Source organism: Pristiophorus japonicus, unplaced genomic scaffold (assembly GCF_044704955.1).
Source record: "Pristiophorus japonicus isolate sPriJap1 unplaced genomic scaffold, sPriJap1.hap1 HAP1_SCAFFOLD_247, whole genome shotgun sequence".
Lineage (NCBI taxonomy): Eukaryota > Metazoa > Chordata > Chondrichthyes > Pristiophoridae > Pristiophorus > Pristiophorus japonicus.
Window position 1 is genome coordinate 710,001 of NW_027252199.1, and position 7,500 is coordinate 717,500.

At 49.4% G+C, this 7,500-nt stretch overlaps 4 non-coding genes and 4 pseudogenes across 4 annotated transcripts; all 8 read left to right on the forward strand.

The window, feature by feature from the left end:
• The first annotated feature begins 160 nt into the window (after positions 1-160).
• On the forward strand, positions 161-279 carry LOC139246063 (5S ribosomal RNA). The gene has a single exon (XR_011590289.1). It is a non-coding gene; the product is annotated as a 5S ribosomal RNA (ribosomal RNA).
• An 869-nt stretch (positions 280-1,148) lies between these two features.
• On the forward strand, positions 1,149-1,267 carry LOC139246064 (5S ribosomal RNA). Its single transcript, XR_011590290.1, has one exon. It is a non-coding gene; the product is annotated as a 5S ribosomal RNA (ribosomal RNA).
• An 869-nt stretch (positions 1,268-2,136) lies between these two features.
• On the forward strand, positions 2,137-2,255 carry LOC139246065 (5S ribosomal RNA). Its single transcript, XR_011590291.1, has one exon. It is a non-coding gene; the product is annotated as a 5S ribosomal RNA (ribosomal RNA).
• An 869-nt stretch (positions 2,256-3,124) lies between these two features.
• Positions 3,125-3,243, forward strand: LOC139246077 (5S ribosomal RNA; annotated as a pseudogene).
• Positions 3,244-4,112: 869 nt separating this feature from the next.
• Positions 4,113-4,231, forward strand: LOC139246079 (5S ribosomal RNA; annotated as a pseudogene).
• Positions 4,232-5,100: 869 nt separating this feature from the next.
• Positions 5,101-5,219, forward strand: LOC139246066 (5S ribosomal RNA). The gene has a single exon (XR_011590292.1). It is a non-coding gene; the product is annotated as a 5S ribosomal RNA (ribosomal RNA).
• An 869-nt stretch (positions 5,220-6,088) lies between these two features.
• On the forward strand, positions 6,089-6,207 carry LOC139246080 (5S ribosomal RNA; annotated as a pseudogene).
• Positions 6,208-7,077: 870 nt separating this feature from the next.
• LOC139246113 (5S ribosomal RNA) lies at positions 7,078-7,196 on the forward strand (annotated as a pseudogene).
• Positions 7,197-7,500: the final 304 nt, after the last annotated feature.

A 7,500-nucleotide genomic window follows, 5' to 3' on the forward strand; every position in this document is an offset into this window, starting at 1 on the left:
TGCTTGTGTGGGAGTCAGAGCAGCAAGAGGTGGGTGTGGCGGAAGGTAAATGGTGAAATGAATCTTGAGTGCTGATTCCTTGGATGAATGCATGGAAGGAAAAAAAGAAGTGAAGAACAGCCTATGTCCGGTTAAGTAAAGAGAAAGCCATGACATCGATGCCTACGGCCACACTAGTCTGAAAACGCCCGATCTCGTCTGATCTCGGAAGCAAAGCAGAGTCAGGCCTGGTTAGTACTTGGATGGGAGACTGTCTGGGAATACCAGGTGCAGTAGGCTTTTGCTGCCATCCACAGGCTGCTCATGCTTCTGCACACACAGTGCCGTTGATCCATCAACAACCTTTTTGCTGCTCTCTCTCTCACTTTGCTTTCACCATTTCTTTCCTGCACATTCTCCTGCTGCTACACAAATGCAAGGGGGTCGACGCAAGGGACGAAAGAACGCAGAACAACAAAATAAGTTGGCAAAAAAATACACGCTGGCGCAGGCACACCAGGACGCAGCAACAGAGAGGAGAGACAAGGTGCATAGAAACCTGAGAGGGACAAACAGCAAGAGAACAAAGAATCGTGCAGGAAGAGCTGCAATTCAATGCAGGAAAAATGTAAAGCCAACTAGCATGCTGCTGGAATGCATGTGTGTTCATGTGAGGAGTGTTGCAAATCAGAATGCCGAGTAGCAGGCGCCACTTGCCACATGGGGTTCCGAAATGTGGCTACAACAGCGATCTGGCTTAATAATTGGTGGGATTGGAAATGAAACAATCCTGGTGTTTTGGGGGCGGTGGAAGCTTTTTTGGGGGAGGAGAGATTTGGGGATGGGGAGATTTGGGGGAGAGCGATTTGAGGGGATGAGAGATTTCGAGGTTGGCGAGCGTGAGATTGGGGGGTGAGTGAGTGAGTGATTTGTGGGTGAGTGAGGGAATGGTGAAAGTCAGGCAGTTTTGAAGCTTGAGGCAAGGCAATGAAGGGTAGGGCTTGTCGTTTGCTTGTGTGGGAGTCAGAGCAGCAAGAGGTGGGTGTGGCGGAAGGTAAATGGTGAAATGAATCTTGAGTGCTGATTCCTTGGATGAATGCATGGAAGGAAAAAAAGAAGTGAAGAACAGCCTATGTCCGGTTAAGTAAAGAGAAAGCCATGACATCGATGCCTACGGCCACACTAGTCTGAAAACGCCCGATCTCGTCTGATCTCGGAAGCAAAGCAGAGTCAGGCCTGGTTAGTACTTGGATGGGAGACTGTCTGGGAATACCAGGTGCAGTAGGCTTTTGCTGCCATCCACAGGCTGCTCATGCTTCTGCACACACAGTGCCGTTGATCCATCAACAACCTTTTTGCTGCTCTCTCTCTCACTTTGCTTTCACCATTTCTTTCCTGCACATTCTCCTGCTGCTACACAAATGCAAGGGGGTCGACGCAAGGGACGAAAGAACGCAGAACAACAAAATAAGTTGGCAAAAAAATACACGCTGGCGCAGGCACACCAGGACGCAGCAACAGAGAGGAGAGACAAGGTGCATAGAAACCTGAGAGGGACAAACAGCAAGAGAACAAAGAATCGTGCAGGAAGAGCTGCAATTCAATGCAGGAAAAATGTAAAGCCAACTAGCATGCTGCTGGAATGCATGTGTGTTCATGTGAGGAGTGTTGCAAATCAGAATGCCGAGTAGCAGGCGCCACTTGCCACATGGGGTTCCGAAATGTGGTTACAACAGCGATCTGGCTTAATAATTGGTCGGATTGGAAATGAAACAATCCTGGTGTTTTGGGGGCGGTGGAAGCTTTTTTGGGGGAGGAGAGATTTGGGGATGGGGAGATTTGGGGGAGAGCGATTTGAGGGGATGAGAGATTTCGAGGTTGGCGAGCGTGAGATTGGGGGGTGAGTGAGTGAGTGATTTGTGGGTGAGTGAGGGAATGGTGAAAGTCAGGCAGTTTTGAAGCTTGAGGCAAGGCAATGAAGGGTAGGGCTTGTCGTTTGCTTGTGTGGGAGTCAGAGCAGCAAGAGGTGGGTGTGGCGGAAGGTAAATGGTGAAATGAATCTTGAGTGCTGATTCCTTGGATGAATGCATGGAAGGAAAAAAAGAAGTGAAGAACAGCCTATGTCCGGTTAAGTAAAGAGAAAGCCATGACATCGATGCCTACGGCCACACTAGTCTGAAAACGCCCGATCTCGTCTGATCTCGGAAGCAAAGCAGAGTCAGGCCTGGTTAGTACTTGGATGGGAGACTGTCTGGGAATACCAGGTGCAGTAGGCTTTTGCTGCCATCCACAGGCTGCTCATGCTTCTGCACACACAGTGCCGTTGATCCATCAACAACCTTTTTGCTGCTCTCTCTCTCACTTTGCTTTCACCATTTCTTTCCTGCACATTCTCCTGCTGCTACACAAATGCAAGGGGGTCGACGCAAGGGACGAAAGAACGCAGAACAACAAAATAAGTTGGCAAAAAAATACACGCTGGCGCAGGCACACCAGGACGCAGCAACAGAGAGGAGAGACAAGGTGCATAGAAACCTGAGAGGGACAAACAGCAAGAGAACAAAGAATCGTGCAGGAAGAGCTGCAATTCAATGCAGGAAAAATGTAAAGCCAACTAGCATGCTGCTGGAATGCATGTGTGTTCATGTGAGGAGTGTTGCAAATCAGAATGCCGAGTAGCAGGCGCCACTTGCCACATGGGGTTCCGAAATGTGGTTACAACAGCGATCTGGCTTAATAATTGGTCGGATTGGAAATGAAACAATCCTGGTGTTTTGGGGGCGGTGGAAGCTTTTTTGGGGGAGGAGAGATTTGGGGATGGGGAGATTTGGGGGAGAGCGATTTGAGGGGATGAGAGATTTCGAGGTTGGCGAGCGTGAGATTGGGGGGTGAGTGAGTGAGTGATTTGTGGGTGAGTGAGGGAATGGTGAAAGTCAGGCAGTTTTGAAGCTTGAGGCAAGGCAATGAAGGGTAGGGCTTGTCGTTTGCTTGTGTGGGAGTCAGAGCAGCAAGAGGTGGGTGTGGCGGAAGGTAAATGGTGAAATGAATCTTGAGTGCTGATTCCTTGGATGAATGCATGGAAGGAAAAAAAGAAGTGAAGAACAGCCTATGTCCGGTTAAGTAAAGAGAAAGCCATGACATCGATGCCTACGGCCACACTAGTCTGAAAACGCCCGATCTCGTCTGATCTCGGAAGCTAAGCAGAGTCAGGCCTGGTTAATACTTGGATGGGAGACTGCCTGGGAATACCAGGTGCAGTAGGCTTTTGCTGCCATCCACAGGTTGCTCGTGCTTCTGCACACACAGTGCCGTTGATCCATCAACAACCTTTTTGCTGCTCTCTCTCTCACTTTGCTTTCACCATTTCTTTCCTGCACATTCTCCTGCTGCTACACAAATGCAAGGGGGTCGACGCAAGGGACGAAAGAACGCAGAACAACAAAATAAGTTGGCAAAAAAATACACGCTGGCGCAGGCACACCAGGACGCAGCAACAGAGAGGAGAGACAAGGTGCATAGAAACCTGAGAGGGACAAACAGCAAGAGAACAAAGAATCGTGCAGGAAGAGCTGCAATTCAATGCAGGAAAAATGTAAAGCCAACTAGCATGCTGCTGGAATGCATGTGTGTTCATGTGAGGAGTGTTGCAAATCAGAATGCCGAGTAGCAGGCGCCACTTGCCACATGGGGTTCCGAAATGTGGTTACAACAGCGATCTGGCTTAATAATTGGTCGGATTGGAAATGAAACAATCCTGGTGTTTTGGGGGCGGTGGAAGCTTTTTTGGGGGAGGAGAGATTTGGGGATGGGGAGATTTGGGGGAGAGCGATTTGAGGGGATGAGAGATTTCGAGGTTGGCGAGCGTGAGATTGGGGGGTGAGTGAGTGAGTGATTTGTGGGTGAGTGAGGGAATGGTGAAAGTCAGGCAGTTTTGAAGCTTGAGGCAAGGCAATGAAGGGTAGGGCTTGTCGTTTGCTTGTGTGGGAGTCAGAGCAGCAAGAGGTGGGTGTGGCGGAAGGTAAATGGTGAAATGAATCTTGAGTGCTGATTCCTTGGATGAATGCATGGAAGGAAAAAAAGAAGTGAAGAACAGCCTATGTCCGGTTAAGTAAAGAGAAAGCCATGACATTGATGCCTACGGCCACACTAGTCTGAAAACGCCCGATCTCGTCTGATCTCGGAAGCTAAGCAGAGTCAGGCCTGGTTAATACTTGGATGGGAGACTGCCTGGGAATACCAGGTGCAGTAGGCTTTTGCTGCCATCCACAGGTTGCTCGTGCTTCTGCACACACAGTGCCGTTGATCCATCAACAACCTTTTTGCTGCTCTCTCTCTCACTTTGCTTTCACCATTTCTTTCCTGCACATTCTCCTGCTGCTACACAAATGCAAGGGGGTCGACGCAAGGGACGAAAGAACGCAGAACAACAAAATAAGTTGGCAAAAAAATACACGCTGGCGCAGGCACACCAGGACGCAGCAACAGAGAGGAGAGACAAGGTGCATAGAAACCTGAGAGGGACAAACAGCAAGAGAACAAAGAATCGTGCAGGAAGAGCTGCAATTCAATGCAGGAAAAATGTAAAGCCAACTAGCATGCTGCTGGAATGCATGTGTGTTCATGTGAGGAGTGTTGCAAATCAGAATGCCGAGTAGCAGGCGCCACTTGCCACATGGGGTTCCGAAATGTGGCTACAACAGCGATCTGGCTTAATAATTGGTGGGATTGGAAATGAAACAATCCTGGTGTTTTGGGGGCGGTGGAAGCTTTTTTGGGGGAGGAGAGATTTGGGGATGGGGAGATTTGGGGGAGAGCGATTTGAGGGGATGAGAGATTTCGAGGTTGGCGAGCGTGAGATTGGGGGGTGAGTGAGTGAGTGATTTGTGGGTGAGTGAGGGAATGGTGAAAGTCAGGCAGTTTTGAAGCTTGAGGCAAGGCAATGAAGGGTAGGGCTTGTCGTTTGCTTGTGTGGGAGTCAGAGCAGCAAGAGGTGGGTGTGGCGGAAGGTAAATGGTGAAATGAATCTTGAGTGCTGATTCCTTGGATGAATGCATGGAAGGAAAAAAAGAAGTGAAGAACAGCCTATGTCCGGTTAAGTAAAGAGAAAGCCATGACATCGATGCCTACGGCCACACTAGTCTGAAAACGCCCGATCTCGTCTGATCTCGGAAGCAAAGCAGAGTCAGGCCTGGTTAGTACTTGGATGGGAGACTGTCTGGGAATACCAGGTGCAGTAGGCTTTTGCTGCCATCCACAGGCTGCTCATGCTTCTGCACACACAGTGCCGTTGATCCATCAACAACCTTTTTGCTGCTCTCTCTCTCACTTTGCTTTCACCATTTCTTTCCTGCACATTCTCCTGCTGCTACACAAATGCAAGGGGGTCGACGCAAGGGACGAAAGAACGCAGAACAACAAAATAAGTTGGCAAAAAAATACACGCTGGCGCAGGCACACCAGGACGCAGCAACAGAGAGGAGAGACAAGGTGCATAGAAACCTGAGAGGGACAAACAGCAAGAGAACAAAGAATCGTGCAGGAAGAGCTGCAATTCAATGCAGGAAAAATGTAAAGCCAACTAGCATGCTGCTGGAATGCATGTGTGTTCATGTGAGGAGTGTTGCAAATCAGAATGCCGAGTAGCAGGCGCCACTTGCCACATGGGGTTCCGAAATGTGGTTACAACAGCGATCTGGCTGAATAATTGGTCGGATTGGAAATGAAACAATCCTGGTGTTTTGGGGGCGGTGGAAGCTTTTTTGGGGGAGGAGAGATTTGGGGATGGGGAGATTTGGGGGAGAGCGATTTGAGGGGATGAGAGATTTCGAGGTTGGCGAGCGTGAGATTGGGGGGTGAGTGAGTGAGTGATTTGTGGGTGAGTGAGGGAATGGTGAAAGTCAGGCAGTTTTGAAGCTTGAGGCAAGGCAATGAAGGGTAGGGCTTGTCGTTTGCTTGTGTGGGAGTCAGAGCAGCAAGAGGTGGGTGTGGCGGAAGGTAAATGGTGAAATGAATCTTGAGTGCTGATTCCTTGGATGAATGCATGGAAGGAAAAAAAGAAGTGAAGAACAGCCTATGTCCGGTTAAGTAAAGAGAAAGCCATGACATTGATGCCTACGGCCACACTAGTCTGAAAACGCCCGATCTCGTCTGATCTCGGAAGCTAAGCAGAGTCAGGCCTGGTTAATACTTGGATGGGAGACTGCCTGGGAATACCAGGTGCAGTAGGCTTTTGCTGCCATCCACAGGTTGCTCGTGCTTCTGCACACACAGTGCCGTTGATCCATCAACAACCTTTTTGCTGCTCTCTCTCTCACTTTGCTTTCACCATTTCTTTCCTGCACATTCTCCTGCTGCTACACAAATGCAAGGGGGTCGACGCAAGGGACGAAAGAACGCAGAACAACAAAATAAGTTGGCAAAAAAATACACGCTGGCGCAGGCACACCAGGACGCAGCAACAGAGAGGAGAGACAAGGTGCATAGAAACCTGAGAGGGACAAACAGCAAGAGAACAAAGAATCGTGCAGGAAGAGCTGCAATTCAATGCAGGAAAAATGTAAAGCCAACTAGCATGCTGCTGGAATGCATGTGTGTTCATGTGAGGAGTGTTGCAAATCAGAATGCCGAGTAGCAGGCGCCACTTGCCACATGGGGTTCCGAAATGTGGCTGCAACAGCGATCTGGCTTAATAATTGGTCGGATTGGAAATGAAACAATCCTGGTGTTTTGGGAGCGGTGGAAGCTTTTTTGGGGGAGGAGAGATTTGGGGATGGGGAGATTTGGGGGAGAGCGATTTGAGGGGATGCGAGATTTCGAGGTTGGCGAGCGTGAGATTGGGGGGTGAGTGAGTGAGTGATTTGTGGGTGAGTGAGGGAATGGTGAAAGTCAGGCAGTTTTGAAGCTTGAGGCAAGGCAATGAAGGGTAGGGCTTGTCGTTTGCTTGTGTGGGAGTCAGAGCAGCAAGAGGTGGGTGTGGCGGAAGGTAAATGGTGAAATGAATCTTGAGTGCTGATTCCTTGGATGAATGCATGGAAGGAGAAAAAGAAGTGAAGAACAGCCTTATGTCCGTTTAAGTAAAGAGAAAGCCATGACATCAACGCCTACGGCCACACTAGTCTGAAAACGCCCGATCCCGTCTGATCTCGGAAACCAAGCAGACTGAGGCCTGGTTAGTATTTGGTTGGGAGACTGCCTGGGAATACCAGGTGCAGTAGGCTTTTGCTGCCATCCACAGGCTGCTCATGCTTCTGCACACACAGTGCCGTTGATCCATCAACAACCTTTTTGCTGCTCTCTCTCTCACTTTGCTTTCACCATTTCTTTCCTGCACATTCTCCTGCTGCTACACAAATGCAAGGGGGTCGACGCAAGGGACGAAAGAACGCAGAACAACAAAATAAGTTGGCAAAAAAATACACGCTGGCGCAGGCACACCAGGACGCAGCAACAGAGAGGAGAGACAAGGTGCATAGAAACCTGAGAGGGACAAACAGCAAGAGAACAAAGAATCGTGCAGGAAGA